This window comes from Cuculus canorus, chromosome 3, assembly GCF_017976375.1.
Source record: "Cuculus canorus isolate bCucCan1 chromosome 3, bCucCan1.pri, whole genome shotgun sequence".
NCBI lineage: Eukaryota > Metazoa > Chordata > Aves > Cuculiformes > Cuculidae > Cuculus > Cuculus canorus.
Window position 1 is genome coordinate 79,107,304 of NC_071403.1, and position 27,161 is coordinate 79,134,464.

General features: G+C 38.5%; 2 long non-coding RNA genes across 18 annotated transcripts in view; one reads left to right on the forward strand and one right to left on the reverse strand.

Annotated features, from left to right (window-relative positions):
* LOC128851802 (uncharacterized) overlaps positions 1-17,936 on the forward strand; it is a 512,727-nt gene extending 494,791 nt beyond the window's left edge. For 13 of the 17 annotated variants that reach the window (XR_008449259.1, XR_008449269.1, XR_008449267.1 and 10 more), the window contains 2 exons: positions 10,943-12,817; positions 17,800-17,936. This is a non-coding gene — a long non-coding RNA (uncharacterized LOC128851802). Of the gene's footprint in view, positions 1-1,119; positions 3,666-10,942; positions 12,818-17,799 lie in introns of all 17 variants that reach the window. The other 4 variants (XR_008449265.1, XR_008449261.1, XR_008449260.1 and 1 more) reach the window with 3 other exon arrangements.
* LOC128851803 (uncharacterized) lies at positions 3,660-26,814 on the reverse strand. Its single transcript, XR_008449274.1, has 4 exons — positions 26,750-26,814; positions 15,868-24,641; positions 6,554-6,667; positions 3,660-4,271 (listed from the first exon to the last, which is right to left on the reverse strand). It is a non-coding gene; the product is annotated as an uncharacterized LOC128851803 (long non-coding RNA).
* Between the last annotated feature and the right edge of the window lie 347 nt (positions 26,815-27,161).

The following is a 27,161-nucleotide window of genomic DNA, read 5'->3' on the forward strand; positions in this document are numbered from 1 at the left end:
GCAATTTTTTTTTTCTCCCCCCATCTGTGCTCTGAGCACTTCTCATCTCTCTCTGACTTCATTGGGTACTGTACTGTATTTGCACACCTCTGGAAATCAGCTGCATAATTTAAATGTCTAACTTTAGTTGCTTGGTGAACAGGGTTTTTCTTTTACTATCACAGATTAAAATGTTCAAATTGTCATCTGAAAAATCTTAATTTAGCCCTGCCAGGTCTCTTTGGCCTGTACCTGGTAAATGGAAATGTATTCAGGCAGCTTTTTCCGTCAATTAACGGCTGTTTCTTCCTCTAAAACTGAGGTTGCACATGTAACTGATTTACCCAATTCAATTCTCTCTAATCAGTTACATATTTTTTAAATCATTGCCTTAAAATTTTTCACAGCAATTACTGGAGAGGAGCATTTAACAATGAAAAGCTGAGATTCTCATTCCTGAGAATTGCCTATGTATGTATTTGCTTCTCTGTCTAAACATGTGAAATGTTTGGGAAAAAATTTAAACATAGCCAATGACTACACATAATGCACAAGATTTCACACCTCTGGGCTCTGTATTTATAACTCTGTCATGTTCCTTTCTTGTACTGACCCGAAGAAGAGACTTTTTTACCTTATCTGATGAAAAGTTTGTCTGTTATGGTGTGGTTATTGCCGCACAAAACACTGCCTAAAACTTGACCTTGAACAAATTTTGTACAAGGACAGTTTACCCCAGAATTCAAAAGGAGATGGAAAGCTCCTTGTTCCTAGCCAAAGGAGTAAGCTGGTTTGGGTATATAAAATTGGGGTGATTCTAAAAATCCTTCATGGACCCTCAGTTTCAAATCTGCTCAGCCTCTGGTCTCAGCGAACCCATTTTTCTCCTAGTGTTGTGCCAATTAACTCAATCATGTTAACGTGGTTAAAAAATAAATATATTAATCATTGTGTGGGTTGAAAAAAATTAATGGTGCTTTCAGCCTTATCAAATGATGCTGTTCTAAAACCTCGTCCATAAACTTGGCATTCAAAGAAGGGGCTTGTACCATTTTCAGTGGGCACCCAGCAGAGGGTTTTTGACTTCTCTCCCATTATATGACGCTAATTCTTTCTGTTCTGCACTCTTGCCGGCTGCAGCACTGACCCACCTTCCATGCAAGCGACAATAAAGCAGAAAACCTGGGACAGGCATTCAGCTTCAGCAGGTTGAAGAGAGGAGGGGAACAGTGTGACACAGTCAGAGCTTTTAAATACTATCGGTTCTTTTATTTAAGAAGCCAAGGAGTACAAAAGGTAAATAAACATTTACAGTGCTCTTTTCACCAGTGCTGAATAGATCACAGCACGACCTGTACCCCCTCTAGTTGTCTTTCCAAAAGTCTGACTGCCTTGCTCTTTTCTATCTCGTCTGGGCTCTTACTGCCCTTAATATAATTATATTTGTGTTCAATGACTGTTGCTGACCAAAAATGGTAATAATTTATAATGAATTAGTACCTTCACAAATATCACATCCCTTTCCATTCACATTGTCCATAAACAGATGGATTTTTTTTCCATTAGACATAATTATTCCCAAACTCATTTGTGGAGGGAGGATAATTTTTTCCTCCCTATGTAGCCAGTTCAAAGGTAAAACATGGTATTTGTTCTGTAGACAAAAGACATGCTGCGCATGTATGCTGGTTATGTGGCACTATTTCTTTTCACTGGTTGAATGAATGTAACAAATGAAAGTTTCTTCATTTAAGAAAAATTACCTGAATTACCCGCTAGTTATCTGTGTTATTTGTTCAGAATTTCTTTCCGCAAATATTTGTAAGTATTCTCTTTCACTCACGGTAGCAAGCATTGTATTTATTATATACCCACCTATTAAAATAGCTATTATAATAGCTGGACAAAGTGAATGTAACCCCTAGCCCTCTTACATGCACAGGTAATATTTCATATAGAAGCTGCAGGATTTTATTTTTTTTTAAATACAGAGTTCTAATTAAGGGCTTAATTATAAAATATTTACTCATTCTGCTGAGTGCTTAGTGGCCAGTGCTCTTGGGTCCCTTAGGAGTAGTAACCTGAGTAAACAGGAATCTTCACTTTGGTACCTACTTAAGAGCTGTAATGAAAAGAAAAAAATAAAAGACTGAACCTAAATGAATCCCCTCCAAATCCCTTTGAAGTTGAGTGTATGAGGCAGCTATATACAACTGGCCAAAAAAGATGACTGGCAAACCAGCCCCAGTGCTTTATTTTTCAGTGAGACACCAAGCCAAAAGGGGTGGTTTTCTCATACTGATGAAGCCCAAGGTGACAGAAATATGGCAGAGCATGATCCTATGCAGTTACAGGCCAGGAGGTAGGAAGGCCAGGACATTTAAGCATCGTTGAACACAAACCTACAGCCTAGCCTGGTCTTAAAACTTCATCTAAAAATTAATACAGAGCCAAATGCCCCCTTCATATTCCAGCTCTTTGTGACAAAGTGGTTTTCAGAGTAAGCAATAAATATTTTGCTAATTTAAAAATCCAGTGTCCAGACACAGAATCACTTGCTTACTTTCCAAAAATACTTTGGAGAGGCCAGAAGTCTTCAAAACAGTCACAGTGAGCATCTAAGCTGAACTAGCAGTACAGGGTAGCATTCACACAGAGTAGATGGATTTTAGATCATGTGTGCAGTACATCACTAATGTAGTCTTCAGATTTTATCAATGCTAGAGTGCAGTGCTTCAGTTAAAAAGAAAACAGTAATAAAATCAGTGCAAACTATAAAGCAAACTATTAAAAAAAAAGACTTTCTTTGGCTCATTTACCCAGTCAGCTTTGCATTAACTTTCCCGTAACAGGATTCACATAAAATTTTTCATGCCAAGCACAAGTGTCCTCTGGATCCTGAAACTATCATGTTAGTTGATTCAACAGAAAGAAAAGGTGCCATGAAATAATGTCAAGTCTGTATTCATACTAGGATATCAAGAGGAAAAAAGTCAATTTTAGTATTACCAATTTTAGTACTTACCAGCAAAATGTAACCATTTTTTTCACACAGCCACTTTATAGCTCAGCTCTTGTGTTCCACCCTTAAAACCTTAACATGTAAGCGCAACAGTTTTTCCATGTGTAAGTGTGCACAGTTGCTCTGAATCCCAGTTTAGGCATGCTCTGACCACTTGGTTGTTATGGGAGTGATGCCTCCGTTGAATTGGCTTTGTCCCAGGTAATGCCACCCTGCTGTACTGGGCATACAGATTCACGGTAAGAGGTGCACTTACAAGCCTCCTCCAGAGTAAAGCCAAATATCAAATACAAATCCATGCCTCTGCCAGACCAAATGATTTACCTTCAGCTGAATTACACCTATTCTTTGCCACTTCTTCCTGAACAAGTATTCGGCTCACATTTTAACAGAAAATGGTTGAAACACGAAGTTTTCAGGTGAAGAAAGGGAGAAAACTGAAGTTCCTTAAAGTTACTATGAAATCAATAAATAAATAAACACTGGATGTGCTACATGCCTTTCATTTTTTCCCCCAGAAAACAGTTTCCAGATGGATTTTCCCCAAGATGTTAATATTATGCTGGTTTTAACGCTGATTGAAGCAAAGTAGCAAGTGGTTATTACAGGCCTGACATGCCTGTTCTGCCAAGAAACAGCATGAGCTTTCAACTCTGAAAACAAGGTGAACTTTGTTGTTTAATCAATCTGCTTTTGCCTGCCTTGGCCAGGTATGCACGTGCGTGTTCACAACAGGGATGACTGTTAATTTATGATCAGCTTATTTGTATTCTTCTTAGTCAAGGCCAGGTTTAGTAAGGATGGAAACAATGTTCAAACCAAAGACTTTTTTTTCTTTTTTTTCCTGGGGAAAAAAAAAAACCTTTTCTTTTGAAGAACAAGTCTGCTGGCACTGTCCACACCAAGTCTTCCCTTTTTTCCCCTTGAGTGCCTTGAGGAGATGGCCAAACAGCTCACGGCTGACTGTAGTCACTGCCTCACCAAGCCAGTAACTGAGAGCTCAATGCCTATGGACTCCCTGCCTGAGGAACTACTGCTGAAATAGTAGATGTTTGGGCCCATTTTTGTTGATGTTCAGGGAAGTAAATTTGGTGATAGGACTCTTGTCTCAGACTCCTGGCTTAACCCTAAATGAGAAGGAAATCCATGGTCTTCTCTGTGCTGTTTGCCTTTGGTTTCCAGCAGCATGACTGGGTATAAAATCACAGGGCAGCTCAGGGATGTTTCCTTCAACCAAGCAGTAGCCTGTGTGTTTCACATTAATCTGTCCCTATAAAAAAAAAATAAATAAATTAGAGTGATAGCTTACCTTTTACCAGATGGTTTGCTCTTTTGAACACCTCTCAGATATATGGAGTACTCAGTTTGTCTGTTGACAGATCTAATGTTCTGATCTTGAAACAAGAAGCTGAAGCATTTTAGCTAGAGCCAGACAAAAGCAATGTTCCCATTTTCTGCTTCTCAGAATGCATTTTCAAATGAGAAGCAGTCTTCAAATGTTCTTCTTCAGCATGACTTCCTGTTCTATCTTCTTCATTACCTGATGGACTCAGACCTAGTCCATCAGATCTGAGGAAGGAAAATAGGCTCACGTCAGTGATGCAGAACCAGCACTGAAAATGGGATTTAAATGGTTGTGATTGGGTGTATGTTAATTCAGTTGTATTTTCCCTAAGAAATAGTATGTAAATGAAAGTTTTACACAAAAAGGTGTGCACAGTGCTTAAACATAACCTTTAATGCTCAGGGTCTGACCATTTCTATATTCGATTTCAAATGCTTAATTTGTCTCATTTTCGCTTGGTTTTCTTTCTTTAAAACCAAGGCCTGTTCACTGAAAATGATGCTGTTGGGATGTGTGCTCTTGTGTTTGTGTGCATGTGCAGACCCATGATTTTTTCTACCACTACAGTAGGCAATATCACTGTTTTCCAAACCGAATTACTATTTTGGCAAAGTATTCATACTTAGGGATATGAAAATGGCTCAGCAGCCTTAAGGAAAAATGTTTCCATAGTTTTTTGTTTCCATATTTTCCGGTTTTATACTCCTTCAGTTACAGGCCTGTGTTGAAAAATACCTTCCAGTGTCAGAACTTCTGAAAAGAAAACCCTAGAAAATGGTAGGAAGCTCATTGCCTCAAAGCAGATCCTTAGGACTATCTGCTAATACAGGAATAAATACGCTCTTCTTAACTAATACCGAAGTATACCTACACTTCTGAATTGCTTTCTGTTTTCAAATTCTTGCCGTTTAAGCAGCACAGCAACATCAGCTATCCTCACATATTGAAGCCTGAGAAAACAGTTCCGAAGGGCCAAAAGAAGCAAATAAAATGTATTTGTTATTATGGGTGACCTTAGGCATACAGTCTGTGACGCTGCGGGAATCATATGCTGAATCTCTGATGATAAGTATGGTGATAACTGATAAGACTGTGCTGAACTACTGTGAAACAATTCAGGTAGTCAGCAAACAGGGCTAATTGCTAGTTTGGGGGATATTATGGGTAATTTACTGCCCACTGAGGGCTTCTACCTAAAAATAAGCTTTTTTTTTTTTTTTTTTTTGCTTTTCCTTTGTACAGGACTTGCATGTTAATGTAGAATTCCTGATTCAATTATATGTGAAGAGGACATTCAGATGCACTTCCATAAATGCCCGTCTGCTTCTCAATTACATTAACTGTCTTCATATATCCTTTGACGGAAACCATATTCTTCACTCTTTTCTTTTTTTCAAAATAGCAAATAGGCATTAAGCTAGATTCTGCTGTTATCCAAGATGTCTTGATCAAATGTCTGAGGGTAATACAATAAACACAAGAAAAGAAACTACTGGTGGTTTCCAGTACAAACTAACGGGAAAGTGTCAAGTGAGCTGATACTGACAATCCAGCCCCGAAACCAAATGTTTTTGTGCAAACCTCCACCTTTGAGAAGGAAGAATAAATATCCACAGAACGTTTTGGCTATAATTACTTCATTTAAGAAAAAAAAAAATGAAAAAGAAAGTGCTGAATTCAGTTTGTTGAAGGCAAGACGTTAATATTTTTGGCATGTAAAGATGTAAACCAAATGTTTAAATGAAATGTCATCCCCTGGGTTCACGTTTGCCCATTGAACTACAGTACAAACCCTCCACAGACCTTCATACAATACACATTTTTCAGTTCATTGAAGAAGGCCCCTGCTGCTTCTCAAGGAAAACTAACTTGCAGAAGCAAAATAAATACTGGCATGGCAGTGTAACAGTGGAGCCTCGCAAGCACAGATGTGTAGCATTGTCGGCTTTTAAATCAGATAAGGAGTATTCAGACATAATCACTCCAGTGTCTGGGACACATTGCATGCTGCAGAGCTGCCCAAGTATGGCTTGACAGACACATACAGTGTGTGTTCAGGCTAAATGGCAACAAGCTGACAGTATTTCATAACAGTCCTGTTATGTCTGGATAGGCAAATGTTTGTGTAATTTAGCTCTGACTTTGAAATAGCTTAAGAAATTGGAACACAAATGGAGCTTTGTGATTAGTTGTCAATGATATCGTACCTGCTGGATGACAATATTGGCCGAAGGGTCATCCTTGGGTTGCCTTAACCGTGCTGTGCTGCAAGAGGCATCGCCACAAAGCTTCCATCTGTCCCTTCATCTATCGGGCTGCTCCTGTAAAAATATATGTCTGCGTGTTTACTCATGAGCCCTGTACCCAGCTGAAGTACGGCGCACAAGGGGTTACTGATGCCAGCTTTTAGACAAGATACTTCTAAAACAAAACACAAAGAGACTGCATTTAACCCTACAGAAATAAGGCTCACTGGTTCTGTGGTAGTCCTATTAAGACATACAAGTATTTTAGCAAGGGAAAATTTAACTTACATGCAACACATGACTCTAAGTAAAGAAATATTGGGGGGGAGGGAGTGAACAAGTATTTTTTTAGCTGTAATTTATGGCTGAGCAGCTTCATTTTAGTTACTTCATGAGAATATTTTAAACCAAGCCTGCATAATATTAAAATAAGTTAAAATGTATGTAAAATTTATGAGAGCATGTCAGGTGCAATGCTTGATAAAGTAAGTTTAATGCTTCAGAATTTTTTTTTCTTCAGGCAGAGAAAGCTGAATCCTGCAATTCTAGGTTACAGTATAATTTTAGAAACTCTTTTCCATCAGACCATTCTTTTATTAATGAGATCCAACTCAATTTAACGAAAAGAGGTAAATTCCTAAAGAGTTTGTGGAAAGTCTTGGGCAGGTTGGAAGCCAGAAGTGTGTGAGAAAAGAGGATATTTTCCTACTGCTGATCCAATATATCCAATCTTACAAAAAGACAGAGGAAATCAATTCACAACAAACTTTGCAAGTGTGCCCCTTCAGTGTGGGTTTTTTCTTCTGGAGGTGCTGCCTTTACTTTGTGAACAAACAAGAGCTTTGGCAGTGACAGGGGCTGTACAGCACTTTGAAAACTCTCCATTTAACAGGGGTGTGACACTCCCAATTATCGTGACAGGACTAAATGACAAAGTACTGTCACCCCACTGAAAATTCAGATCAGCTTCTCTCCGTTTTTCTGCCTGGTCATGGGAACATCACTGAACTGGCACAAAGGAACGGCAGGAGCAACAAACAGGGGAAATATCTGCATATTGCTCTAGCATATTAAAAATTCAGCTCCTTGGCAATATTAAATCTGAATTTACTTCCATCAAACAGAAACTTTACATATCTCATTCTTCCATTATAAAATATTGACATCAGAAATAGCGAATACTGAAATGAAGATTATAGATGAAAACTATGTGCTTGGTAATTATCTTTTTTTTCTTTGTTATTATTCCTTTCCTCTGAGGAATGCAGAGGCTGTTGCAAACAGTAATGAAGTTAGCATGCAATGCCAATGTAAAGTATGCTGCAAAGTTATTCTTTCCCTCATTATAGATGAGGGAAGCAAGACAGCAAGAGGAGGGTGATTTCCCCAGCCAAACTCATACACAAGTGGGACAGCCCTCTGTCTTATATCTTAATCATCATCCCCAGTGACGAGACCCTCAGTGTCACCTTCTTTCTCTCTTCTTTTGTTCTGCTATTCCCCTAGTTTTTTTAGGTCTTTACTGGGGCTCAGAGCTATTAATATCAATGACAAATTTTGTCACAAACTAAACAGCCAGTTCACAAATGCTTTCATTCCTGACAAATCCACTGTCCTGTCTCATAACATTCTGGAATTACCATATATAAAGAATACAGTTACGGATGTGGGAACATGTGACTGTTCATTTCAATAGCCATCTGTTCCTCGAGCCCTTCTTGAGGCTTGACACCAAAACCAGGAAGAGACCAATGGGTTGGGCAACCTTTTGGGTTTCTACATGTGGAGATAGCATGTACCCTGGGGTGGCTTCTCCACAGAAAAACCATCTCATCACACTCCTGAAATTCAAACTTGGCCAGTCCCGTTGTTCCCGGCTAGTGTCTCTCAGTGAATTACTCAGAGAAGTATCACACAGCAAGATGGTTTCATTTGCAGGTGCTCTCCGAACTCTACCTCCCCATACTCTTGAACCCTGCCTCATCGCCTATGGATGTTTTTGAGGAGTGTAATATATACAGTGTGTGACACCTGATACCATATCTGTCTCATATGCTTCTTACAAAAATCAATCTAAATCAATAAATTGCCAACCCTCCTCATACAGTATTTGCAGAGGTTCAAAGACAGGACCAATTACTCTTAAGGTTGAATTGTCAGGTGTCAGATGAGAATATAGAAGTTGAAGCATTATATTTAGGAACAGATTTATTTAGAGGACCTGAAGAATTTGCTTTGCTATCAACAGATCTATAAAAGAGCTTTTATAGTTTGTTCTGGTAGAAACTGATACCTTGCAAAATGATAGGGATGGTGTTGACTATTTTTTTTCTTTTCCCTTATTTTTTTTTTGACAATTTAAAGCTTGTAGCTGTCTGATAAAATAGGTAAACTAACACCCAAACTCATGGCAGTAAAGCTGCTGACCTTGAAGGGCTTTTGGTCCCGACTCTTCTTGCCAAACCCATTGCCTTTTTGTTACCTAATTTTCTAGGTTCAGATGTAAACTGCCCACGTGTCATTTATATATTTCTTATATATCTGTATCTTTGTCATGCATTCAGTCTCATGGGTTCAGTTCCAAAACCTGAGACCCAGGCCAGTCTCGCAGGTCTAAAGATTACCTGTGAACCATTTTGTCCCTGCCAAAACCACGGCACACAAATACCACAGCTTATTGTAATCACTCAAGATGTTCCCAAGTTTACCAGTTCTCAGCCCAGAATACCAAAACCCCTCTCTTAGCGCTCATAACAAATCAATATGCATTATTATTACGTGCTCAGATACTACTATGATAGATATCAGATTTCTGCTCATGCCAAAATTCAAGCTATCTGTTCCCTTGAGTATTTATGCTTGTGTACTGTATTTAACAGCAGCCCATTCAAAATGCTCACAGCTCCTAGGAATGAAATGCACATAATTTAGGAATAGCTGCCTGGCTATTCAAGCATCATGCTGTGTCAAGGGAAAATTAAATCTCTGATTCCCCCCTCTTTTAAAACAAACCTGTAGTTTGCATCATATTTTGGGGAGCTGCATGGAAGTTTCATAAAGAGAAAGTGAGCACGGCTTTTTTTCCTGTTTAATGGTAGTGCTTCCCCATTAATGTTCCAAAATTATACAGTAGTTTAAAAAAAAATGGTCTCAGCATGCATGCATTGTATCACATTAAGAAATCAGGATTTTCTAGGCACTGCACAGCATTAATTACACTGAGCATGCTGCAAATTTAAATTAAATGATATGCCATGTTCTGTTGTAAATATCAAAATGGATTGCAAGATACAGCCCCGTATTTGCCTGTGATTGGCATTTGTGCACTGAACAGGATCAGAAAATCTATATTATGTATCTTTTATTTGTTTGTTTTAGGAGCACCTGATGCAAATGCACCTTTTGTTTTCAGGAGTACCTAACAGCACAGTTACAGGTCAGAATTCTGCTCTAAAAAGAAACCAAACCGAACCAAAAGACCTCCCTTAAAAAAACCCAAACAAACAAACAAGCAAAAAAAAAAACCAACAAAAGCCCTCTTTGCCTTCATTCCTCCTCCTAACAAAAAAAAAAAAAAAATATATATTTTCTCTCCCCCACCACATATTTACAATCTAGGGAATGGAGTGGTACTAAGAGTAAAATGGGGGATATGTGGGAGTGAAACATGTCCTCACGAAGGAAGGAAGCAGACTTGATTTTGGCATAGGGGTCAAGTACCCAAGATGCTATGTAAGCAAATGGTGTATGGGCTTCAAATTGTCTGATTAGAGAAGAACTGGTGTTACAGCTTGACTTTAAGGCAGGAAAGGAGTGAAGGTGAGCTGGACTTGGGACTGTCTCATCTCTGGCATGATGAGGGAAGCTTGATTTGGTGATTCAATGAGAAAAAGGCAATGGCTGAAAAGAGTATAAGCAATAAACAGGTCTATTAGTATTTCTGTTCTTTTTCATGGCATAGGCATTTTAAATTCTCTTGTGATTTTATAATATCTGCCCTTAAACAGCTGGATGAGGTGTATTTTCGCCTATGTTTCTATATGGTTAAATACTAAACAAATACTTCAAAACTCTGCACTTCACAGAAAGGATGGCATTTAGTTAATTGTATAGAGAAGGCATTTTTTAAAATAATCTGTATTTTCAGGGTTTATTTAAGGTTATTGTGAAATGATTAGCACTGAGCTGACAAGGACAAGTGAGCACCGTTCTGAATTGGCACAAAGGCATAAGGCATAAAGGCGAGACAGCATAAAACTGTGCACAGGGATATGCAACGTCTTCAAACCTGGGATCACCATATTCTTTCTAAACTGTCTATCTTACCTTTTCTATATCTTTTGTTTCTAGGACTGAACTTCAGTTTTCCTGGCCCATTATGCAGCAGTCCTCTGTGTATGGGAAGTGCAACTATCAAGCAAACAAACAAACAAACAACCCCTCAAAAACCTCAAAACCAAACAAACAACTTCCAAAACCAAAAACAAATTAGGAGAGCCCGATCTATCCCAAAACAGCTAATGGATATTAAATCAAGCTCAGGCTACCTCAACAGTGTAAAACTTCTTTCTCGGATCTTCTGAAGAAGAAATGCCTCTAGAGATCTCCTCAGCTAGGCTGAAATGCTTCTCTGGGTCAGGTTGTAAGCACTATTCTTAATGAGGTTGTCTGGTAGAGAAAGGCTTTCCAGCTGGGCCTGCTGGGGATCAGTTAATATAGTATTTGTCCCAAATCTTTTCACAAGCTTTTACTGGACCTCTTCAGTGTCTCATTCCGGTATGATGCTGGATGTTCTATGAGTGGCTGGTGACAGCAATAAAACCTGATCTATGACTGTAAGATGACTGTTCATTCTTACATCTGACAGCAAAGCCTTGCTACCCCCAAGGTGGCATATTCAGCTTTTCCAGACATGTTTTTCCCTGGACCTGTGAGAATACATTGAAGGCTGTCTAACTTTCTCCTGTGTTCGGAATGAAGTAGGTAATGGTCAGCCAGGTGAGATGGGCACCATGAAACAACCTCTTTCCATAACTTGTATCCGCCAGGCAGAAATAGGTGGGAGAGCAACTGGCCTATAGCACTCTCACCAGAAAAAAAGGCAAGCCAAAGATAGTTCATGTGCAGCTCATGAAGCTCTCGGAAATGACTGTGTATATGGTTTAATAGCACATCCACACAAAATTACACTTTTAATATTCAGTGAGAGGAAGAAGGCAGAACAGTGTAGGGCCATAACCAGCACACAATGCATTACTATTGCAACAACAACCAGCTAAACTACCAGGTATTTATTTTTCAGTATTCACAATTGTTGAAGGAGAGTGTAAATTATTCTTTGACACTCAGATGGAGATGTAGAAAGCTCTGTGCTTCCCCTAGCTCCCATGGTCCTGACAAGGAACAACTCACAAATTCTAATAAATAGAAAATAGAAATAAATACTTTAACTATATGGCATAGAGTTTTGAATGGCTTTCTGAATCAGAAAGTGCTGCTCGTACATCTTCGTTATTTCTACACTCTGTAATGTTGGCTCTCCAAAAGTCAGAGACAAAGTGAGATAGATGCCACAAGGATCACAGGCACTACACTGGGAAACTGAGTATCAATGGTACATCCAGATTTATGGTAGGTGATGGCAGTAAAGTGAAAGCAAAACTGTTTGCACAGTCTGTAGTCTTGCCCATTACTCTGTATTTGCCCTTTTTTTCTTGCTTAGATACAGCTGAAAGAATGGAGAATTGTGCTTTCTATACAGTATTAGGAGACACTTTTTGATCATAAGGTCAATCAGACTAGTTTACTGATTTGAGGTATTTATGGCACAATCACTCAGTGTCTTTAAGGAAAGGTTAGATACATTTATGGGAAATATGTTTTGTAGAAACCTTCCTGTTTCATAGAGGTCTTGGACAAAATGACCCAAGAGGCCCCTTCCAAGTCTACCAAGTGTGGTTCCCTGATTGATGCTGTTTCCCCCCCAAGTCTTTTGAAAACACAAAGCACTGTTATAAAATTTAATATGGTACACTGTATAACTTTAACACAATGCCTTATAGGAAATAGTTAGTTGCCAGCACAGGGGCCTCGTGCAAAAGGAAGAAAAGAAGAAAAAAGAAATTGCAGAACAGTTTCTCTGCCATGGGATATCGACTATAACATTTACACTGTTTCCTAGTATGGAATCTCATCTGTGCAGGGGGCACCAAGTCATGGAGACATGTAAGTAATCAGACTGCAGTATATTCTTTTCTATGCTATGCAATAAGCATCCCCTCAATGCTGAAAAGCAAATGGACCCACAGCTCTCCTTATTAATAACTGACTGGTTCACTAACCAGCTGGCCTCAAACCCTTCTGTGGTTAGAAATGGCAAGAATGAAAACAGGATGAAACTGAGAAGAGCCTCAGAAAAGCCTATTCTGTAATAGAACTCCCTCTCTAAGATGGCTTTGTCCCACACTGCTACCAGTCATGCAGCCATCATACATCAGATGGAGCAAACCCTGAAAACTACAAGCCTAAAGATCTGCTGAGTGCAGCAATATTACTGGATAATGTGTCTGTTGACTAAAGACCATACAATAGAGCTTTGGCCACGTTTTTCCTTATTTGAATACAAGATGATGCTTAAGAGCAAGTCCGATTTCTCTGAGGAATGGCCAACTTGTATCACAGCGCTGAGGCTTTCCTGAAGCTGTAGATCCAGCAAGCTGAGACCAGTTGAATGCAAAGAAGCATTCACTGGGCATCATTTGGGAACAAATAGTGTGTTTGTGTGATTTGTTTTTCAGACAGAATGCTCTCCGTGTCTTCTACATTTTCTGGTCCACCAACCCATTTAGTAAATTTATGTAATATCTTTCAGTATTTTTTTTTTTTTTTTTAAATTTCAGGAGAGATGGTTTTGCCGCATGTTTCCTAAATTGACTATTTCTTTTTTTGTTTTCCTTTCAAACTGTCAACATATCTAAAAGTTTAAATCAACTTCATGATATTTTTAAAAAGCAAACAACCGGATTCTCTGGCCCATTTCGTTAAAATGTTGTAGTTGGTCTCCATGGCTCTGTAATAAGTTTTAATTTTAGGAAAAAAGGAAAAAAAGGAAAAACAGGAAAAAAGATTAAAAGATACCCAAAACTTTATTGAATTGAGGTTCGCTCTCAGAAACATTTAATAGTAATCTTTTCATTTTTCACTTCAGCTGATGTAGCTAAAGGCCAAACTCCTCTTCCAAAACCAGCCCCCTGCCTGTATCTTCTTGGGACAGCTCTGGCAGGAAATAACAACATCCATACACATGGCTTCCCAACGCTTTTGAAATCTCACAAATGTGAGCTGTTCCCTTTTGCAGGGCAGGCTGAGATCAACTCTTTTAATAACATTATAACTTCATTCAAGAGAAAGAAAAATGGCCTAACTTTTTTTTTTTTTTTTTTGAAGCTTGCAGGCTTTTTTACCTAAATATTCGTGAGCTCAAACACCCTACAGATGGGAGCAAAATGAGGACCATTAATGGTGATTTCCGGGAGGAGCTCCCTGAAGCTTCCTGAACCCTCTCATTATGTTGTCCTCAGTGTCAATAGCTATGCCTAAAGGCTTGTATTGTCGCTTGAAAATATTTTCCCATTATTCTGAGGCTTGGGTCTCTTGATTTGATTCAGATTGCTGGGAGCAAATTAAAAAACTTTTGGTCCTTTTCAACACATCAATGTATTTTCTCGATTAATACATAAAAAATAAGTGACTTTTAGTGAAATGAACAATTTGCCCTGGCTTTAATCCCGACCCTGCTACAACTGCTCATCCTTAGCTCCTATTTAATCCTTGCATCACAGTGCAGAGGAAGACACTTATGTTGGAATAGATCTCCTCACTGGAGTCAAAATGGTAAAAATCATCCTCAGTGAAGTGACACAGGCAGGAACTTCAAAGGCAAGAAAATTTATCTGCTGCTCTGTCTCACAGTATGGTGCATTTTAGTGGTTGGAAAATTTAGCTTCCAAGCATCCCATATATATATAAATCCTAGTGTACAACAGCTCGGCAGCTTCTTTTTTAGGATGGTTGAGCTCAGAAGCTGGAATCTGCCAGGGAATGAGGGTTGAGATAATGATGGAGAAAAACTTCCTTGTAGCCTTCAGGTGTTGGTCAAGGGTCAGAATTAGGAAACAACCAGAGCAAAACTAGACTCTCTCTGCTACACCTCCTCCCTGTGTTATATAAGGTCATGGCTATTTGGCATAAGGACCATGATTTTGGGACAGCCCTGTCTCTCTCCTCTGCTGTAGCATAGACCATTAATTGCTGTGATGATACAGTCTCTCTTGGGGTTTCTCCTTTTGAAAGATTTATACTTGGTTTAAATCTAATATGAATGCTCCACTTTAGCTTTTAGGAGATCAAGACACTGAAAAAACTCAGATGGACAGGATAAGTGAGGAAGACAAAATATGTCTCCTTGGGTCTCTTGTAAAGGCTCTCAAATACCACTTTGATGAGAACCTTTCTCTGCTTTGCTAGGTAAACAGACTCATCACAGCTTTAATGTGCAGGGATGCCCTTCACACCAACAGAGTTAAGAAAGGCGGTGGGAAGAGTAAAAGGCATCTAAATAAAAAAGGCAGGCAATGATAGATACAACTGAGTTGTTTGCCTTCCTTGATCTTGGGAAATGGAAAAAACCAATCAGGATAACGGATTTCCAGACTGAGTTGTATGCACCATTAATTATGCCACAAAGTAGAGACGGTTTGCTATTATTGCCTCCTCCCCAAAAAAAAGCTGTTAGTATGAGTTCTTTGGGGCTCAAGAACTCAATTTCCCAGTTTTCTCTGAATACTTCAATGATTATATATAAATAATAGTAATAATAATTGTAACAGTACTTGGCTTGCCATTATGTTTTAGTCTTTGTGATGCCTCTTTCATGATAAAATCAGTATATTAAACACTTTAATTGAAACTGTTATTAATAAAACAGAGATATTTTCACTTGTGCAGTTGCATTCACATAATGACCAGAAAGCACTTTACATAATCAAATAGAAGTAGCCAGCCTGATCCTTGTACAGAAGCAGACACTGTTATTGTGCATCTTAGTGGTATATAACAAAGTTGTCATACAGACAATTAACTGTCAAAAATGTCATATTTTGGGCTTATACTGGTGAAACAGCATCCAAAAATCTTGGATTTTGTCCTTAAGCTTTCTCTAAAAATATCTAATGCCATTGCAAGAAACACGGAAAGAGGGGACTGCACAGTCTTACCTACTAGACCAGAAGAGCAGGCTGCAGACGGGAGAGCTAGTGAACAGTCGTGCTTTGTTATCAAGATCCCTAGTTCAGAAGGAAAAAAGAAAAAAGGTTATAATTTTTCTGGGAAAAAAAGCCATGGAAGTCTTGATGTGCCATGGTGCTGAGTACTGAGCAGCTTCCATGGGATCACTAAGAAAGGACAAGGCAAAACTTGGTAATGCAAATGCTAACATTAAATGAAGCCTCCCAAGGTCTAGAAAGGGTCTGAAGCTTTGGACCTTGTAATAGGTAGATTCAGAGCTGAGAGACTTCTAAGAGCTTTGTTCCCTCTTGTATAATTGATAAATTACCATTGTTAGTACTAAACAATACTACTGAGCACAGAATGGAAACATATTAATGCTTTATCCATCATAAGCAATTCTGCTCATGTGCTCATACTGTTCTTAAATGTGCTAGATGTTTGTTTGATGAAACAGTAAGTTTTAGAAAAGAGAAAAATAAGAACTTTAAAGATAATCAAAACCTTGACTACATACTTTACGACAGGCAGCTGTGAATAAGCTTCAGTACTCTTTATTTTTAACATTCCAGATATGTAATTTAATGCAGGTCTAATGACAGTCTCGAACATACTGCTTTAATCGAAATTGTTCAAGCTCTGTTCTGTGACAAGGGCTCACAAGCTACCAGCAGGGTTGTCCATTTTCCCCACTTCTGTAAGGAAAAGAAAAAGGAGGGGAGGGGGACACTCTTGAACTTATGTTGCTATTGATGTGTAATATACAATAAAAAAAAACAGTTAAATTTCAATTACCCACAGGTAATTATAATTTTATTGTTTGACTATGCGATGGGGATTTTTGTAATTCCCAAGACTAATAATTTTCTATAATTTTACAGGTTGTCAAATAAACTATTAAAGATTATCTTTGAAAGGGATTCTGAGATTGTAAGGACATATCATACTGTTCCTGTACATTATTAGTAATTAGAGATCCCTGGATAGTGAAATATCTGCACTATATGCTAGCTGCTGGATACCATATTTTCTCACAGCCTCCTGTAATCTTGAACCAAAGCTTTCAAACTTCTCATCCATTGTAGCCTGAGTCACGTCCAAACTTTTATTAATATTCACTGAGCACTCATTAAGCAATTCTGGTGCGTTCAATACGTTAAATCTATGCTTCCTGATGGGAAAAAGCAAAGGCTCACCGGTCCATCCCAGTGTAGTGGAAACAAACACAAAAGGACTAATTCTGAGCTCTGTCCCCTGATGGGGATATGGAGAAGGAGCAATGTTTATAACAAAACAAAAATCTGAATCTGTCCTGAACGCCTTTTGACAATGTGGCTTGCACAACACAATCAAATTATTCTTTCTGATTTTATCCTAAAAATATGCATAGATGCTAACATGCTAGGGATCATCATCACCTGTCAACAAGGATGAGGAATGGGGTGGGCAGAGTATCCATTCCACAAGAAACAGAAATTCTCTCATTGGCGAGGCCCACCAGGTTTACTGGGGTGTTGGTGAGGAACATCCCAGCCACATTCCCTGCCACACTAGCACCCAACACCCACATAGCTAAGGCAAGTAGACACCAACTTTTCCCAGTTTAGCTGGCAAAAGCAAAAAGGCAACTAAACCAGCATTACCCAGGTGATAGCTTCCTTCATCTGTGCATGCAATGTCTGGTGAGATGTTTATTCAGAGTCTTACAGGGGCGGAATCCTAAGGAGGAGCAGAAGAGTGATGAGCTGAGAAGAAAAGTGGACCTTAAAACACTGCATGTGAAATCCAGGCACAGGTCTAGAGGGCAGTGAGTGTAAAACCACATGAGAGGATTAGCAGTTGTACAGATTGTTGATGTCTTGCCTGAAGAGCCATCAAAGGCACAATTTTTGGCTGACGACATTTTTTTTTTTTTATTGCAGGGTCCCCAGGAGATAGTCATTGTTTGTTTTATTGGCCTCTTGGATTGTTATGCGGTGAAGGCTCTGTGTGGAAGGAAACTTTAATGCATTAAGATTGCTTTATGGGCTGAAATCTCTCTGAGGAGAGCAATTTCAGGACATGAAGATTTTAATGCAGAAAATTTTATGGCATGATTTTTTTTCCTGAAGGATGCCTCTGCCTTTACAACTGAGGTTTTGCACACCTCGGGTCTGGTGGGACACCAAGCAAGAACATAATCTCATGGCTCTGCCCTGCACTGGACACATCTGCAGGGAGGGTTTTGCCTCCTTCATGGTGCCAAGAAGACTCTGTGGCAGCTGCGATGCTCAGCAAGAGATCTGGTGAGGGATTTTCCTTCACAACGGGGAGTGTGGAGGGTAGATGATGTTAATTTTACTGTGGTGTTGAGCTGGTGGAGCAGTATAAGATACGGGAGTATAGGGAAGGATTAAGACCAATGGACTGCAGCTCTTTGCCTTCCTCTAGAGACAACTTCAACCCAATCAGATGTATTAAACAAATCTGAGTCGTCAGTATAGATATGAACACTGAACTCTCTTTTCCACGGTCTGTTTGTCTTGTTGTCCTGTGCTCATCCTGCACCTGTGGGAAGGTGTGGGAAGGATATTTGATAATTTGGAAAGCTCTTCAATAAGTGGCATTGTCTGCTTTTGACTGCCTTTCTCCTTACTACCCATCTTAATTGAGACTGAAGCCATTACTCCAGGTGATTGGCATTTATAATAGAGAGAAAAAATGCAAAGTCCACAGACAAGACTAAATATGTTTCTGGATAACAGACAATACCATATACAAACACACATCTCTTTCTCCTTAATTCTGGTCTGCATTTCCTGCTTAATACATTCCTTGTTGCAAGTGGAACACGTACTGACAATTGAATAGTGAAAGCAATTAGAAAGAGAATTAATTGATAAAATTAAAGCCCTGATTTCCTCATGTTTGTCATATGACTACAAATATTGTCACTCCCATTAATATTAATTAATATAATTATCAATGTTTCTAATCCCTACACATTTTGTTGAAAAGTTATTCTTAGCTCAAGAATATAATTGTTAAGTCATGGAAATGTTAAGTAGCAGCTAAGCAAGTCCAAAGAATTAATAGCAAACTATAGTTTATCCAAGGATTAGACTTATAGCAATACATAATCACCTCTTCATGTGTTCATCCACATAAAATGCCTTCCATCCCTCCACTACACTTCTGCCTACTTGTCCTTGCAGTACACCGTTTTCAAGAATAATAAAAAAAAGTGACGATAGTAAGTAAATATTCTTTGCAGTTGCACGCTTTTCTTCAAGATAAGTCACTGCGATAAGAGTTATGTGCCCTTAGCTGAAAGCAATGTCAAGGTCAATTATCTCATGCTGAAAGCCCTAATGCAAGATACTTTTGTGATCAGAATAATATGTGTAACATTGCAAAGCCTTTGTTTTAGTGTTGAGGAAAGAAAATCCAGTCTCTCTAGACTTTCCAAAGCATTGTCTCCCAGGTTTGAATGTCACAGATTATTCCAATAACAGAGAAGACTGACTTGCTGTGCTGTTGCCATTTGAGCAGATTTTCCTGGCGTGGTATGACTGGCACTGCCGACTGCAGAACCTTCCCAGCCACCTGCCCAGTTCCTCAATGGACGGTTAGCAATTCCTGCCTGGCAATAGTGTGTCTGCTTCACAGAAATAGTGCTAGGTGGAGTATTAATTAGCTATTTTGGAAAACAGCCAAAGTGCTTTAAAGGCCTTTGTTGTAAGGTGGAGCTTTCTTCTGCTAGAAGAGAATAATGTAATCATTTCACTATTAATTTTTAATCGTATGGTGCTCTGCATTATTACCAAACTATACTGATTATCCTAAGAGAAATGGTGCCACTGTGCAAGCAATATCTGCTAGGAAGTCTATTGGGCCGAACTGCAAAAGAAACAACAGAAAATAACTGTTCTTTGAAGTAGTTGCAGTCATCTGCTGCTGTCTATTCCTACAAGGTATCACATTAAATACTTATAAAATATATGAGCTTAAGAAGATTTATGGAGAAGTGCCACAGTTTTCCCAGTTGTAAGGTGGTTTTGTTTGCTTGGTGGTGTTTCTTTTTTAAGCGGTTACCCTTTGTAATGAAAAGTTAGTTCCAAGAAATCTTTTTCAACCAAACTAAATTCGCTGACATGGATGAAATCTGCAGCACCACTCTCACTGCTGGGGAGAACGCACATGTTCTCCTGAAGGTCTGGGGTTGAGGTTCATATGGGTTGGGGTGCTAGGATGCTGCATCAGCACCAGTTCAAATCTCTGCATGACAAATAAGGTTCACTACTCAAGTGCATCATTTGTGCAGTTTGTCTTTTTTTTTTTAACAGTCTCTTTGTTTCCTGTTCATCTAACTGCTGTTTGTATCTGAGGCAACCTTTGTGCTATGAGATTAAAACTTACCTTGTGCCTCCTTTCAGAGAGCATCCTGATTCAAAAATACTAGTGCACTACCCCCCAGAAAAATGTCTAGGTGAATTATTACACTTTGACAACTGACCCAGCAGAGCCGGACGACAATACACAGCCCATTGCTAAGGAAACAGCATGAAGGCACCAGAGTAAGAAATATGTATATGTGAATTCTTCATACTAGGAAATCGTTATCTATAGATGCTAAGATTCAGATGACTGATACAGTTAGCTTACTGGTAAAGAAACGATTGTATCACCTGCTTGTGTCCACTCACAAATTCTTCATTTCATCTAAGGGAAGGCTAGTCATGAGGGGGAGAGGAAATCTTTATCTACTTTTTTCCATTTCTTCAAGTATCTGCTTCTTATCAGCTTGCTTTGAACATGAGCAACACAAAAACTTAATGATGTATCCCCCACTTCATATAATAAATGGAAATGAAACACATACATTCCTCTAGTGTGGAATGGGTTAATCGCAACAAAACATTACATGAGAGCAAGTCCACAAAGTGATTCTAATAAAGCTGCATGGCTGTAAATTCAGGAAGAAGAAATCAATTAGAAAAAAAATAAAGCATGTAGAAAAGTCTACCATTTAGAAACAGAGAATGTATGAACAAATTTCTGAGCTACACTTTGCCACTGACATTAGTGGCAGGAGGAGGGGTTAGAAAGACCCTTCATCTGTTCACTCTAATATTTGAATATTGTCCATTGCAAAGAAAAATCATAACATATTTTATCCTTAATTCTTTATTCTTAATTCTATATTTCCATGTAATTATATAATGCTATTTGTATTATATCATAATATAGCATCATCTTATAACAAATAATGTATAAAATTATTTATTAATAAATATTAGATATTATTTCTTATTAAACATATCTGAAATAAACATGCATAACTATATATAAGATAGTTATATATAGTTATATATAAGATACATATATCAATATAATACTATTTATTAAAAATAATTATCTTTTTGGACAAGTACTCAAGACTGCCATGATTTTTCAGACATCCAAGAAATTCTAGTGGAAAATTGAAAAGTTTGCAGTTAATTGTCATGGTTTTCAGCTGAATTAGTTTCAAAATAGATAGAAGTTTTTCATAAAAAAGGACCAAGCAAAATTAATTTACGCTTTAAATAAAAGAATCCAGAGAATTTCTACCTTGTCACTTCCAAACTGCAGTTTTAGTCCTGTCATAAGCCCATGATAATCAGTGAACAATGTGCCTTCACTCTTCTACACACCCATGCAGTATCTACATATCCTGCAGAATGTCTAGAATTGGTTCAGGGAAGCACTGAAAAATTCACATTAAATCCGGTAAGAACTTTCCCGAAGAGTAATTCTTTGTTGAACTGGGACCAACACAGATCAAATAAAGGGAAAACCAAAAATAAAGACCATGAAGCAACTTGCCTGTAATTCCCCAGCAAATCACAGATTTAACCTCTTGTACAGTAGCCAGTCCTATTTGTCAAATAATTTTTTGTAATCTTGTCCTTTTTTTGATTGAAGGAAAGACACCTTCTCCCTATCCTCTCTGAGGGCTCCCCAGACCATGAAGCAACAGTAGTTTGCATAACGAAAAGTCACTTTCCTGCTTTGGTAAAAACATGAATGTGGTGTCTGACCAAGATAAAGAAAGATGGTAGTGGATTAACTCAAACACAGCCTGTGTGCCCCAGCAGCTATTACATACTGCGCAGCTGCATTTTTCCTAACTAGACCCTCTGTAGCCTTTATTGCTCTGTGAATTACAGTCAAATGCCAACTAGTAATCTAACACAAAATGCAACTTTTTCTGAGCAAATACTCTCTGTCAGGCATGACAGTGAAAATCTGAGTTTTTAGCCACAGCAGCTATGCTTTGGTTTCATCAAAGCCAACAGTCCTATTCTTTTTTTTATACTATCACCTAATTCAGCCTGCCAAGCTTCACTGAGCCAGTGCAGGCTCGGCAAATGCCAGTCTGTCTATACATGCTACTGACATCAATATATTTACCTGTAAAGCCTGCACCGGGGGAAAAAACCCCAAATTGGTAGGGATTGGCACCTTTTTTTAAACCAGGTGCAGAGATGCGGCAATCCTTTGCCGATAGATTTAGCAGTCACTGCTGTGGCCATGCACTGTATTCCTCACTTGCAGCTCTTCTGCTGCACAGGGTGCAACTGAAGCAAGGAGGGATTGTGCTCCCTGATGTTAAGAAGTGTATAAAAGGTGCCAGAATGAAACATATTTTCGTTACTTCTCTCTTTATGGTATAGAGGTTCTTTTTGAGCATATTTAACAACATCTGATTAAGCAAATCTACCTCTCCTGATGTTGTAAGCACAGATAAAGGAAAGTCTTTCTCCTTTGCTAGAGGCATTCTATTTGACATTCCAGGAATTTGTTTAATCAAAGAAAAATAATAGATGGAGAAGAGGAACAGCACAAATTGGCATCAGAAATCAGCCTTAGTAATGGTCCTTCTATTTGTGCATCTTGGCAAGAAGTCCTGTCACCTGCTACAGAAGTCCTAAAGTCCTATTGAAATACAGGTTGAAGAGACCTAATTTCTCTCACACTAATCACAGTAATGCTAATGCATTCTTGGAACAGAGCCAGGATAAGTGGAATGCAGTCTGACAGCAGATAAATATAAATTATATATACAAAAAAACACTCCGTACCTTTAACTCCTAATTTATTACAAGTTGGCCATCAATTTTTAATTTCTCCGCATAACACCTGCATGGTCAATAAGCTGAGCTGTACCCTGTTGGAGAAATGATTACCAGGGCATCAAGACACCAGCAGGGCTTTGGCTGGTGGGGCCCAAAACAATATCTTCCTGCTGCTGAGGCTCTGTATTTCCTTCCTGAAGTTGGAAAGGGCAGGTGCTCAGCACTTCCGAAAATGTGACCACAGATTTGTGCAATTTCTTCTTCATACTATCCCTATACTTTTTTAGTGTGCATCACAAACATAGAAAACTCAATTCAGTCAGAGAGTAGGAGCAAGGAAGGGTGTTCACAATGATAATAATATGTGTAAATAGCCCGAGCTTCATTTTCACAATACTGCATATATCGGGTCCTCTCAATAGAATCAGAGTCTACCAGTGACTACATGCCCATGCTTTATCTAAAAATTATTAATACTAATCTGTCTCAGGTTTCATTGGCAGGGAAGTCTGAACAGACCTCCTAGTCAGTCTTGTTTTATATGGTTCTTATTGATAAAAAAATCCCTCTTGTGCATACTAAGAGAAAAAAGAAAACACCAAACACCCCAAAGCCTGCTTAGGCACATAGCAATCTTTTCCTTTCCATTAAAGTATATTGTTAATTGAGATTATCTGGTTGCTTCACAGCTTTGAAAAAAAGACCAAAGAAAAAGCTATTGAACTTGCAGTCACCTTTGGTAGGGAGGTTCTGTTCCTCTGCTTATTTGAGATATTTCTTTCCATCTATTGCACCATCATGTTTCAGTTCCTGAGAGCTATAGATATTTATTCAGTGCCCTTCTATCTTGGCCATCATAAATAGCTCTCAGATAACAAATCGCCTTCTCTGAACATCATTAGCTACCAGAAAGGATCTTCAAGAAACACATACACTGTGATATAAGGTATCCTCTGCTTTGTTGTGAATGCAATAAAGAATTTTAGAAAAACAGCTTCCTTCCATTTAGAGGATAAGTACATATCATTTTAGTTGTTTTACCACTTCTTATTGCCTATGTGTTTACCCTTCATACTTAGAGAGTCACTGCTCCCTTGCTCTTCAAATGAATACTACTACTTAAATATAGAGAATGATATGTGCTTATTGAAAGATTCAAGGATTTCAGCTGTCAAAAGAAGCTTAATTATCAGCTGGTGGATGCTCAGATACTATAATGATGGTGGTTGTATAAAGCCAGCACAGAATACACCACTCACAGCTCATCATACTCTCGGATCCAACAGTTTAGAAAAAAAGTAATATGTAATGCATAATATTAACTTGCATCTTACTTCCCTATGTCATAACCCATCATGTAATGTTATGTTATTTCATGTCATGTCATGCGTAACATGATGCAATGCAATGTCACACTTCAGAAAATATTACTAAGTGAGAACTGATTTTTGTAATCAGTTCAGAATATGAGTCTCTGATCCAAACATATTGTGGCTTCAGCTGATGGGAAGGGATCAAACCGAGAGCTACGTCAGGCAAATGCGTTTCTTCGCTGACTTGGCCAGCAGATGTCCATTTGTCAGTTTGAGGTTCAACTGGAATTTTTTTTGTCACGAGCGCTTTTCTCTTGTAAAAGAAACGGCAATTTGATGGCAAGGCAAATACTGAAAAAAAAAAAAAGCCCTTAGAAATACATAATAAATGTATATTAGTGAGACAGAAAATTGGAAAATGGCCACCTGCCAGCAGCCACATAAATTTTGGAGGCAATGCATTTTTCTGCCATTATGCATTATCACAGGAATTGCAAATATTTATTAAAAGTATTAAAATGGTGAAAATGTTAAATGTTTCTTTCAGTAGTGGAAATTCACATTGCCACATAGAAGATAGGATATTCTGATACAATGTTTATTAAAATGACTTCATTTTATTAGGCTGTCATACACAATAAATGTGCAGGTACAGTTAACAAAAGATCTATTGTGGATACGAGAGATTTGTGAGTAACACTTCAAAAAAATAATCTCTTTTGAACTCTATTCATATAAAAGCATACTACAAACTTTCATTAACTTCTTTAGAACCAATTATTTTCTGAGCTTATTTTCCTTTTCTGCCATTCCACTATATTTTGTTAGTCAATTTGTTTGCTTACGTTGTAATGCTTAATGGGATTAAATGCAGTTTAGCTTTAATTTATATACTAATAAGCTGAGTGTATATGTGTAGCAGGAAACAGAATATTACAATTATTTTGGGGTTCATTTACAGGTCTAAACATGAATGGCTATAATATATTGGGACCTTACTATCTTTTCATCCATGAATAAAGCATTATTAAGGGATTGGTGGGAGCTCCACAATATTGATTGAGAAGAAAATCACCTTCCAGTTTTGCCCATGTTTTCTACTATGATTAATAACAGTGATTTTGTTCTTAAGGTTCTCATTACAGTAAGGTATAGACACACTGATATTCTGTGGCCTCATGGGGCAACTATTCTGGTCTGCTTCTCTGGGCACAGAACCCCTTCCAGGAGGGTCTGAACACTGATGGGGAGAGTTTTACGTGGAGACACCTACCCCTATGTGAATGGGTGATTTGAGCAAGGTCTGGGAAAAGCAGCTGTATCATCGTCTCTAAGGACAGACTTAGAAAACAGCTTGTTTAGAAGGGGATATGTTGAGATAAACAAGATTATCTTCTTAGACAGTCACAAGATTTGAATGAGATTGTTATTGTTGGATGAGAAACAACATTACTTCTGTTCTCAGCAGTCTCCTGAATCAGCAATGAAAAGGAGGTTAGCCATTGCCTTCACAACTGAAAGCTTCATCTAAGGAGCTTGGAAAGGTCATATTTTATTTTTTTTTTTTTTAATAAATGAACAAAGAATTAAGAAATCAGTACTGGTGTTTGGTGTTTTTTTTTTTTTCTTATGCTAGGGTTCCCCAATTCCTTATAGTTCATTAAGAAGTGCGATTGGAGCATGTGTTGTAGACAGAGGGTAAATAGATCAAAGTTACAAGACCCCTGATTTATGGAGAGCCTTATGCAAGAAAAAGCCTGACTCTGGAAGATAAAATTTCTGAAATAAAGATTTTTTTCTCTCTGCTCTTGTGGTGCATGTTTTATGCCTTTCTGACAAATACAGAGTTAGGGTGGGGGGAGTAACTTTCATGAAAAATAATGCTTTTTCTTGATCTGACACTTTATATGAAATTGTGAGATATCAAAAGTGACACATGGAATTTGGCACAAAATGTGTATGTTGGAGAGAGACCTTGGCCACCTCACAGGCAGACGTAAAACCTCTATTGACTTAGGTGGGGGCAGGTGTAAATGCCCCCCCCACCCCCCTGCTGCACCCACTCAATCAGAAGTCAGAAACGAGAGCTGAGCTTTGCTCCGTCCAAAGCACACATGTAATTCAGTCAGCACAAAAAGTGTAGTCATCTTATCAAGCAATGCAAACCCATTTGCTTGGCCAACCTTATTTAATATGAAGCATGTTTTATCTTGATTTAGATTGTTGTTGTTCTTTAATTAAAGAAATTATGGGAGGTCATTCTCATTAGTTCAGAAGATTCCTCACAGAAGGGGTTTGCACTGATTTAACCTCAGGGTAAGTTGGCACGACTTTTGCATGTAAATAGGATTTAACACTGGACACTTTGTGAATAATCCAGCTCTTCACTTGTGACATTCAAGGAATACTTGGAATACTGACTGGAATAAAAAGATAATGTTGATAATCTAGGGTCTTACCATGAAATTCATCAAATTATCTATGTTGGCAGCCCAGAGCCACTGCACCAGCGAGGAAGGGACAGCACGGGGTTTTCTGCTAGGGGCAGTCCAGGCAATACTCCCCATCCCTGTATGATGACATGAAGAGATATTGGACCCAAATCCCATTGCTCATGTCTGGCCAGATGGAGAAGTAGCTAAAAGGCACAGAAATTGAACAACAAGAGTGGAAAGCAAGGTGTTTCCCTACTACCCAAGAAAGTCATGCCTTGGGGCTGGAGCATGGTACAGGTGCATGGCAGCAGAGGGGCCACCATTGCCATGGAACAGATTTGCAGTGCATAGGAAAAAAAAGAAAAAGAAAAAAAAAAAAAAAAAGCAGCAGCATGAGAAGTGCCAACTCTGAATGACGCTGTCTTTAATTGGTACC